At 37.1% G+C, this 9684-nt stretch overlaps 1 long non-coding RNA gene across 1 annotated transcript; it reads right to left on the reverse strand.

Moving 5' to 3' along the window:
- Window positions 1-6874: 6874 nt before the first annotated feature.
- Window positions 6875-8824, reverse strand: LOC118492462. The gene is made up of 3 exons (XR_004893875.1): window positions 8726-8824; window positions 8039-8125; window positions 6875-6970 (listed from the first exon to the last, which is right to left on the reverse strand). It is a non-coding gene; the product is annotated as an uncharacterized LOC118492462 (long non-coding RNA).
- Between the last annotated feature and the right edge of the window lie 860 nt (window positions 8825-9684).

Raw genomic sequence — 9684 nt, forward strand, 5'->3', positions numbered from 1 at the left:
TCAGAATGTCGTCGATGAAAACGATGACGAACTTGTCTAGATAGGGTTTACACACCCTGTTCATAAGATCCATAAATACGGCAGGCGCGTTCGTTAACCCGAATGGCATGACAAGAAACTCGTAGTGACCGTAACGAGTTCTGAAAACGGTTTTAGAGACGTCCTCATCCCGGACTCTCAGCTGATGATAACCTGACCTTAAGTCTATCTTGGAGTAATAGCACGACCCTTGCACTGGTCGAATAAGTCGTTAACGCGTGGAAGAGGATAACGGTTCTTTACTGTGACCTTGTTCAGTTCACGGTAATCAATTCCACATCCTGGGGGTGCCATCCTTCTTTTTCACCGATAATTGGTATCCAATAGTTCTTGTAGCTCCCCAAGGCGAAGAGATAGGTCGGATAAATCCCTTACCCAAGGTTTCTTGTAGCTGCGTCGATAGTTCTTCCGATTCTGATGGAGCTAAGGGATACGGTGCTCGAGCTATGGGTGCTGCTCCTGGAGTGAGCTCGATTTGAAATTCGACCTGACGATGAGGCGGTAGACCAGGTAAATCTTTAGGAAACACCTGAGGAAAGTCGTGTACAACTGGATGGTCTTCCAACTTCTTTTCTTTCGCTGATGCGTCAGTAACGAGAGCCAAAGTTGCGGTGTGGCCCTTCCGCAAACATTTCTGAGCCTTCAAGAAAGAGGTGATGCCAACCACAGCACCACTCTTGTCGACTTGAACTTCGAGAGGTTCTTGACCAGAACGAGGAATGCGAACAACCTTTTCTTTGCATAGGATTTCTGCTTGCTGTTGCTGCTGGCGATTCCGATTTGCAGGCCGTGGGCTCCTGAATCCTTAGCTTCATGGCCCATCTTGAGACACCTCTGGCAACGTCCCTCGTTGCACTAACCACTGTGGTGTCTGTTGCATTAGTTACACATTGGGTGAATTCCCCGATATCCACCCTGCCCCTGACCACCAGAAGTTGGCTGTCTCGGCTCTGGTGATCACTATTTCTTGCGTTGCTGCTGTGCTTGAGACCGAACGGTAGCTGAACCCTTGCTGGAATACCCATCCCGTTCCGCTTGTTGTCAGTAGGAGTGGCGGAAGTAGCAGAAGTGGTAGCGGTAGTAATAGCGCTGATACAACTAGGCAGCCTGTTCTGTTCCACTGCCCGATCCGTGAGGCGATGAGCAAGACGCTGAATGTCTTGGATATAGTCGAGGTTAGCCGATGTAGCATGGCTCTGAATCTCTGAGGCTAGACCCTTGAGGTACAATTCGATACGCTTGCTTGGAGGGTCCACCATGGTTGGACACAAGATGGCCAGTTCGTTCGACCGTTTCGTATAAGCTTCAATTTCTGACCCCGTCATTTTCAAATGGTAAGGCTCCACTTCTAACTTGTGGATGTCATCACGCGTGCAGTATTCCCTTTTAATGCATTCTTTGAATTCGTTCCAGGGGGTGGCGTTAGCAGCTGCCAACCCTAGTATCCGTACTTGCGCGTTCCACCAGGTTAGCGCGATTTCTTCCAAAGTACCAGTGGCGTACTTGACTCTGCGAGCCTCAGGGCATTCACACATCTCGAATGCAGACTCGAGCTTCCCAACCAAATGGAGTAGTCCCACTGCTCCTTCTGTGCCACTGAATGTGCTTGGACGACAGTCCATGAAGTTCTTGAATGTGCAGACAGGTTGCTGTGCGTTCTGACCCGTTGCGCGAGGAAGATAGGTCAAGGTTAAGCGCGAGAGTTGGGTCACGAGAGTAGGATCTAACATCCTAGGATAGGTCTGGGATAGCAGGTTATACCTCCTGCTTGTGCGGCTGCAAGCGTCGCAGCAACTTGTTCGTTAATGAGAGCCGTCAACCGGGCTCGAGTCATGCTAAAACGTCCAGACATGATCGAGCAGTAAAGGTAGCATAGGTATGAATGGTTCGCGAGTAGTGCGATGACAGAAAAGTATAGGCACATAGGTGTTCTTAAGCAGTAACAAGTAGTGAGCAGAGTAATAAACATAAACCTTATTACCTAGGATGTTGAGTCTTGCACGTGGAGCGAAGCGTCGTTGTGGATCGTTGAGAGCACTGTTCTGGTTATAGTCTGGTTTTAATAAAAACGTTTTCCCCATATTAAAACCTAGTTCTCTATAACCAATGGCTCTGATACCAATCTGTCACACCCCCAAAATCCACACGCGGAGTACCACCGCTTGGAGGCGTGACGCGACCAGGATCAAGCCACCAATCATATTGAACATAGTATATGATAATCAAAGTAGTTTGTAAAACCCAATTCAATACAATTGATGTTCAAATCAAACATAGTTTAAGTAGCGGAAGCGTAATGATGAAAATCCAAAGTAAAGTTATAAGTTCAATTGTTTAACATAATGTCTACGATCCGAATCCCACAACGACCTGCTCCTCCTTGTGCAAGCTCCATAAGTACCTAAGGTCCTGCAAGGCATGCAGCAGAGAGTCAACAACTAGTTGAGCGAGTTCACAGTTAACAGTTCAGTAATAGTATAGTGTGAGTAATAGTATGTTCGTTCGTTATGCCATATATCGTATTTCCATCGCGGCCTCCCAGGCAGGTATGCGAAGATATTAGGGGATATTTATCCCAAGCGTTCTAGACTAGGTTTATTTGTATCGCGGCCTACCAGGCAGGTGTGCGAAGATTAGTAAGTTTAGTTCGCGGCCTTCCAAAGGCAGGTGTGCGAAGACAGTCATAATATCGCGGCCAACCCTTGGCAGGTGTGCGAAGATCAGTTCAATAAGTGTTACTAGTCTAGTTGGTTCGTATTCGTTAGGTTCTATCATCTGAGTATACACAATAATCCATCAAATCCCATTCCCACCCGGGAACCCATGCCTTGGCGGTGTGAACTCACCTTGGTTTGCTCGGCAGATACACAAAAGGTTTCTTGGACTAAGAGTGGTCAACCACGTCCTAAAAGGGTTACCGACAACAGTCAGTTCCTCGTGTACGTGAATCGCATCTTTCACGTACCATTAATTCGCAAATTCATTGATCACATAACGCACATTTAATGCATAAGCAGCGCACACATGCAATTCCAGTCATGACGGTTGATTCCATTAACCTAATGCCATCGAATAATCGCTAAACATGTATTAGCTCAGACACACTACATACATATATAATTTACTCGCATGAACTTCAATGCCAATGATTAACCATATACGACCCAAATCAATTTCAAACAACATGGATTCACAATTCTCTAGTTATACACAAGTTCACAACACCACTCATTTCACACATAGCACATTAACTGTCCTTTTAATAACTTGGGTGTCAACCTAAATCATTTATATATTTGCTATGCATGATCCCAATAACCTGCTATCACAATAATTTCACACATACATATAATGGCCATTATGAATGCATATAATTATCTATTCCTTTCCCATAACGACCGACCCATCATCTCTAATAATAATATTTTCGCTATTATTAATCCAAAAGAAGCAATTACTGGCCAGACGGTTTCATATGCAACAATCAAAGTAGTGGACCGCAATATGAATGATGAGCTGACATTTTTGACTTTCACAAACATGTGCACAAGAAATCATTACAACTTGTTAGTGGATTACTGTTATTGGACCGATGATATATATTCCATAAAAGTTTTGACCAAACACACTATTTCATGAACCTTCACATGTATATGTGTCAGACATGTTTTGCATTCAATTCTCAATTGAGTCTCAATCAATTTGATTGGACCAAATATTTTGCAACCTAAGTTTCTCATTGGACCCCTAAACCAACTCATACTAAGTAGTCAAGTGCACATGACCATTTGTTGAATTCATCATCATCACCACACTATACAAGAATGCATTATAATATCAATATCAATATGGCCGACAATGTTATATATGAACATGTTGTGATTGGACCAAATATGTAATCACATGAATTATCAATTTACTAACAAGCATCATCAATAAACTAATCACAATGTTCTAATCAAACATACACCCACATGCAGACATGTATCGATAAAACCAAATAAATAACTAACCACTCTAGATTACTAACCAAGCAGGATGAACAACGAACACTAACTAAGCTTCGAGGTCTTAGTCTTGCCGTCACACAGTGATAAGGGGAAGTGGTTAGGGTTTTCCAATAAAATTCTAACGTAGAGGTTATTAACAAAACCTTATAGTTGTACGCTACTGGGCCGAAGCCCGTTTTCGTTTTTCGCCGGCCCAATACAAAACACACAAGTGTTTTCAGTTAGAGCAAAGGTGATTTCGAGTGCACGGTGTTTTCAGTTAGAGCAAAGGTGATTTCGAGTGCACGGCATAGAGTTCATACTTTAATAATTATACACATCATATTATTTAATAATTATACACATCATATTATTTACACAAAGTATATAAATTACACACACTTATATAATGCACAGTAACCATATAACATATCCATTACAAAACGATTTAAGTCGTGTATACAAACAACTTAAACAATTACGTGCAATTAATGCGAAGATGGAACCTTGGAAACTCGAGTTGTCACAATACACGCCTACATATATATATATATATATATATATATATATATATATATATACGTACACATAACACGATATAACAGATAATTCATCGTTTTCATTTAATAAAATACGTACACGAGATGTTACATCAAGAAAGTTTCCCGGGAAAATCCGAAGTGTCACAGAATTATTATGGAAATCTGAAGTTGAAGATGAAAAAACAACGAACCGACGTACTATATATCTAAAATAACCGAAAAGATAATTTAATTAATATGACTAAAAAAATCTATAAATTATGCTATATACAAAGGAATTTACGTATCACATAAATCATGACTTTTTTATGCAACACATCAATTCAATCAACCATTTCTAAAATTGACCAGCAATTGATCCACAGATCTCAATTTGCACAAACTAAATGAAACAAAATTAAGGCCAACTTCATTTTATAGCATTGTCTAACGAAATTGCTTGACTAAATCCAAATACATATAATCACAATCAACAAAAAAACATGTTACGTCTACAACTGAAAATGCACCATATACATTTAATCACAATCAACAACAAAATGTTACTTTCACAACTGAAAATGCATACTTGAACAAACAATAAAAGGACTCGGAAGGTATTACTTGTACTCACTCTCAACTTAGAAGTTTTCTTTAGTTTGATTCCACGGGGGTATTCCGATGAACTTAGTGCAACACTACAATGATAAACCAACTTTTAATCGAACACCCTTGATTCGTTACAACCCAACTAACACGTTAGATAAAAACATAATCATATGCACCGCCCTACACCTAGCTAAAACATCAAGAATCTAGCATATAATCGACTATCACTAACAATAACTAAGATAGGGATGAGCTCGGTACCAACCGGTACCAAATATACCCGGATCAGACCGGTATAGGAAATGTCAAAAGTCGGTACCGAAAATGTACCCGGTTCGGTAAAGTAGCACATGAAAAGCCATGATGTCTCCAGGTTGAGAGTCTTTACCCATAGTGTTTCCTATGAAAAGGCACAATTTAAAATGGTAAAAACTTATTCCGACTTCCAACCATTAAAAATGGCACATTTCACAACAATAACAAAGCACGCACAACTTCTTTGGAATTTGGATCATAACATGTTTTGAAAGCATTGAACTTGCACATATCAATTTCATTAAAGAAGCATATCATGTCCCCAAAACATAATATAAACAACAATCAGCAAATAAATAAATAGATAACATGATGGCGTCGATCATTCATTACCTGATACATTTTTAGAATCCTTTTCCGTCTCTATTGTAGGCATTTGTGACCCTGAAATCAAAATGCACCAACGAATTAATAAACTACATAAGCATATGCATCTATTCCGCATTATTAATCATAATATCCAAAGATTTGCAACATCAGTGACATAAATAAGTTTCCATCCGCTTATTAGACATGTTTCAAAATAAAAGTTATTATCTTAATAAACCTATTTAAATCATTTTGAAGTTACAACCCAAAAGTCTCATTATTAAAATCTTCTAAACTAAATATTCTTTTTTTTTTTTTTTTTGCTAACTAACCTTAATACTTGAGACATCAGGAAAAGGAACCCAATAAATTGCAAAAATAACACCTTACACATCATGAAAAAGTAAGTATAGCAAGGCATTAATAAAACCTTTTGTCTCCAAACGGGGAGCTTTTTCCCTTAAAATTTGATATGAAAATGCATAATTATCAAACTATATATGCATATCCCCACCTAAAACCACACGACAAATAATTAAATACTACTTGTAAGGTAAAGTTTTGAAATATATTCAGCATCAAAAAATAACATTAAAAGTGAAGGAAACTATGAAAAGGACAGAGTAAGCATACCTCACCAAAAGCACTCTTCCATATCATGGTTAGTAGCTAAAAATTAACTCCCATTTTGTGACTTTGAAGACACGTATATTCAGTTTCTTTTTTCACTAGAATTTAACTGAGTTGTTTTGATCTTCCTACACATTAGCGACAACCGATTTCTTCTTGAGTAAAAGTCGTTTACTCAACAAAAATTCAAGTATTACTTATATTCTAAGAACAAACCAATAGATGATATGCTATTCTCTAGTAAAAGATTAAACCCGAAATTCAAGTTTGGCCACATAATGTTTGGTGTCTATTGGCCCATTCAATAAACTTGCATATAATAAAATGTATATAATAAAGTAATATCGGTGGTTTTTATGCTTTTAAGTTAATATCAAATGGCTTTTAATTACTTAGAAATAAAACGAAGAAACCAACCAAAAAATTGAAAACAAACCGGTGATGAAGTGAACAGTGGACATACAACTCTAAACAATACCGAACTTTCATTTATCACCTGCACGCACATGGTTCCCATCATAAAGACAAAGCGGCCTCATTTAGCTTCCCTTTTTATTCCTACGTATTGAATAATATATCTTTGTAATTTAATATATCCACATATAAAATTATAGGCATTGGAAGACGAAATACATGAAAAAAAACATTATGCATAAAAACATAAGATCATACGGGATCAACAATAAACTTAGAAGGTGTAACGGCCTAAGTCCATTTTAATCAGTTATCCAATAATTTTCGATTATAATAGTGTATTAAGATACTTGTTCAATTTAGCCTACAATGGCGTTTTGGTCAATTTTGGTCCTTCATTTACGACGAAGGACTTTTAGATACTTGTTTGACCCAAAAATCTGATTTTTTTAACTATAATCTTGTTTAGAAATCATTATGTTTCTAAAACACCACGATTATAACTTAAATTATTCGGTTTATCTTTAAGATAACCAATATCAAATTTTGACCTTGTTTAACTCTAGAGAATCCTCAAGTTCTTAATGATGAGTTGAACCATTTTACATACCTGACTCAGATCAATGTATTAACCCGTTTTAATACCTTGCCTTAGTGGCCGCTAAGTAATAGCAATGTAAACATCCATGTGCTATTTATTCCTAAAATCATACAACTCGACAAACCATTAGTCAATATTATCAAAGAGTGATAATTTCACCTTTTGACCTGTTTGGTCTAAATGACCGTGAATCTTTATGAGATGATATTATTTACCATCCTAACTATATGCTCGTTCCGGTTTACACCGTATAGTCGTTTTTCTTATAAATCATTTATTAATCCTTTTAACCCATTATGGCTTACGCTATAAAGTGTCTTTCACAAACAAGCGGTTATTGTCAACAAGTGACCAAAACACCGTTTTACCTTTATTATTTGCATTGGTTTACCTTATAATGTAATCATTAAAAACTCGTTATCTTTTAACCATTTCATGATTAAATAACCGTATTAGCTCTCTTTTAACCATTAAACATGGTTTATGGACATTGTCTTTTGTTCCGAACCACACATGTCGTGTCGGAATATCATAATTCAAACAAGACTTTATTTTCGCCATGATCTATAAAACAAATAGGTATTACATAAAAAGGTGTAAGCTTTACTTACCTCGCATCCGAATACGCTTTTCTTATCGTAATCGTTCCACTTGACCCGCTTCTTCTCAAGCTTCCACCTAGCTTGTCAAAAGTCAAGCTATAATGCGATCATCCACAAGATAGTTATATTAGTCATCAATACTATGACTATTATACTTATGGACTCAATATACTCATTTGCTTAGCTACTCGAGCAACAATCATGTATAAACCATGTGCTAAATATTTCACATAATTAATAACTATGATAGTGAAAGGTATTTCTACTATCATCAAAACACATTAATTCACCATGTTCACCTAGGCATTACATCGAACACCTTATGGGCATGAAATTTTTACTACTAGCAATCAAGCTCATGACTAACTACTTAGCCAAGATTAACATTATTTTCAAGTTCCTTACATCTAGCATGCATAACAACACATAAATTCGTTTCACAAAAATCAATAACACCCGTTTCATGATCAAGATTCTAGTATTCTTAATCTCTCTACAAAACCCACCTAACACATATGTGGGTGATTCTCAATTTCATGTGTATGAACATCAATACATCAAATTATTGATTAGGGTTCATTCCTAACCATGAATTTATCATAGTTTCATACAAACATCTAACATTCAAGCTTAAATTTCGATTTTCATAAGTTCATCAAGAATCCCAACTTCATAAATATAAAAAATTTGACATACCTTACGATCCCCTTGACTTGGTGATTGTTTATTCATGTTCATGTATCGATTTGGGTCTTGATTTTCCCTCCAATTTGATGGATTAAGGTTGAACAAGGGTTTCCCCTTGTTTCTTCTCCTGATGATCGACATATACACACACTAAGTGTGTGGTATGTGTTGATTTTTATGTTTTAATAAAACAAGTTTCATTTTTGGCAGCTTTGGTCCCTCAAGTTTAGTTAGTTATTAAGTAGGCCACAATCTAACTATTTCTAACACTATTCCCACTTATTAACTAGGTTAAATATTCCTAGTTAACTTAGTGGGTTCGGGGAAATTATGACTCAGTTTATTTTAAGTCCCGTTAATTCAGACTTCTTATAAACTTTATTTCCTTAAAAGCATTTATTCACGTTTTATTAAATATTAGGTTTATTTATTTTAAATCCTAATATTTACCGGGTTACCTTTACCGCTAACGGTATTTTACCCGTGTATTAGTATTAACGGGGTTTAATTACCAAAACCGTTTTCGGGGTTACCTTTGACCTTGACCGTAGTCTAAGGCTATATTTGTTTTCTTTCGAACAAATTTTCCGACTTTATGACTTGTCACGTCATTTATGCGTCGGTTCATCTTATGCTCACTATTACCCAGTTTACATATATTCGTATTTGATTGTGTCTCATTACCGGGCGCATTATTCTTTTGCTTTTAACGCTACCGTTATCCCGCTTGCGCTTACTCATGCCATCCGGCCTTATATTATATTCAACTCGTTTGACTTATTCATGTGAAATTTTATCATTTATGGATGTCAAACTTTATTGTTTGTTCGACCCGTTCAGCTTTAAATTAGTTGAACATAATTTATCAAAATTTCTATTTACATCATCTTGTCGTTTTTTTAGTCATGACTCAAAACCCGAGTCTTTTAACTTTCCATCCGACTTCCCGTTTCTTGGTCTACTCATGT

The sequence above is a fragment of the Helianthus annuus genome, chromosome 5, assembly GCF_002127325.2.
Source record: "Helianthus annuus cultivar XRQ/B chromosome 5, HanXRQr2.0-SUNRISE, whole genome shotgun sequence".
In the NCBI taxonomy this organism is placed as follows: domain Eukaryota; kingdom Viridiplantae; phylum Streptophyta; class Magnoliopsida; order Asterales; family Asteraceae; genus Helianthus; species Helianthus annuus.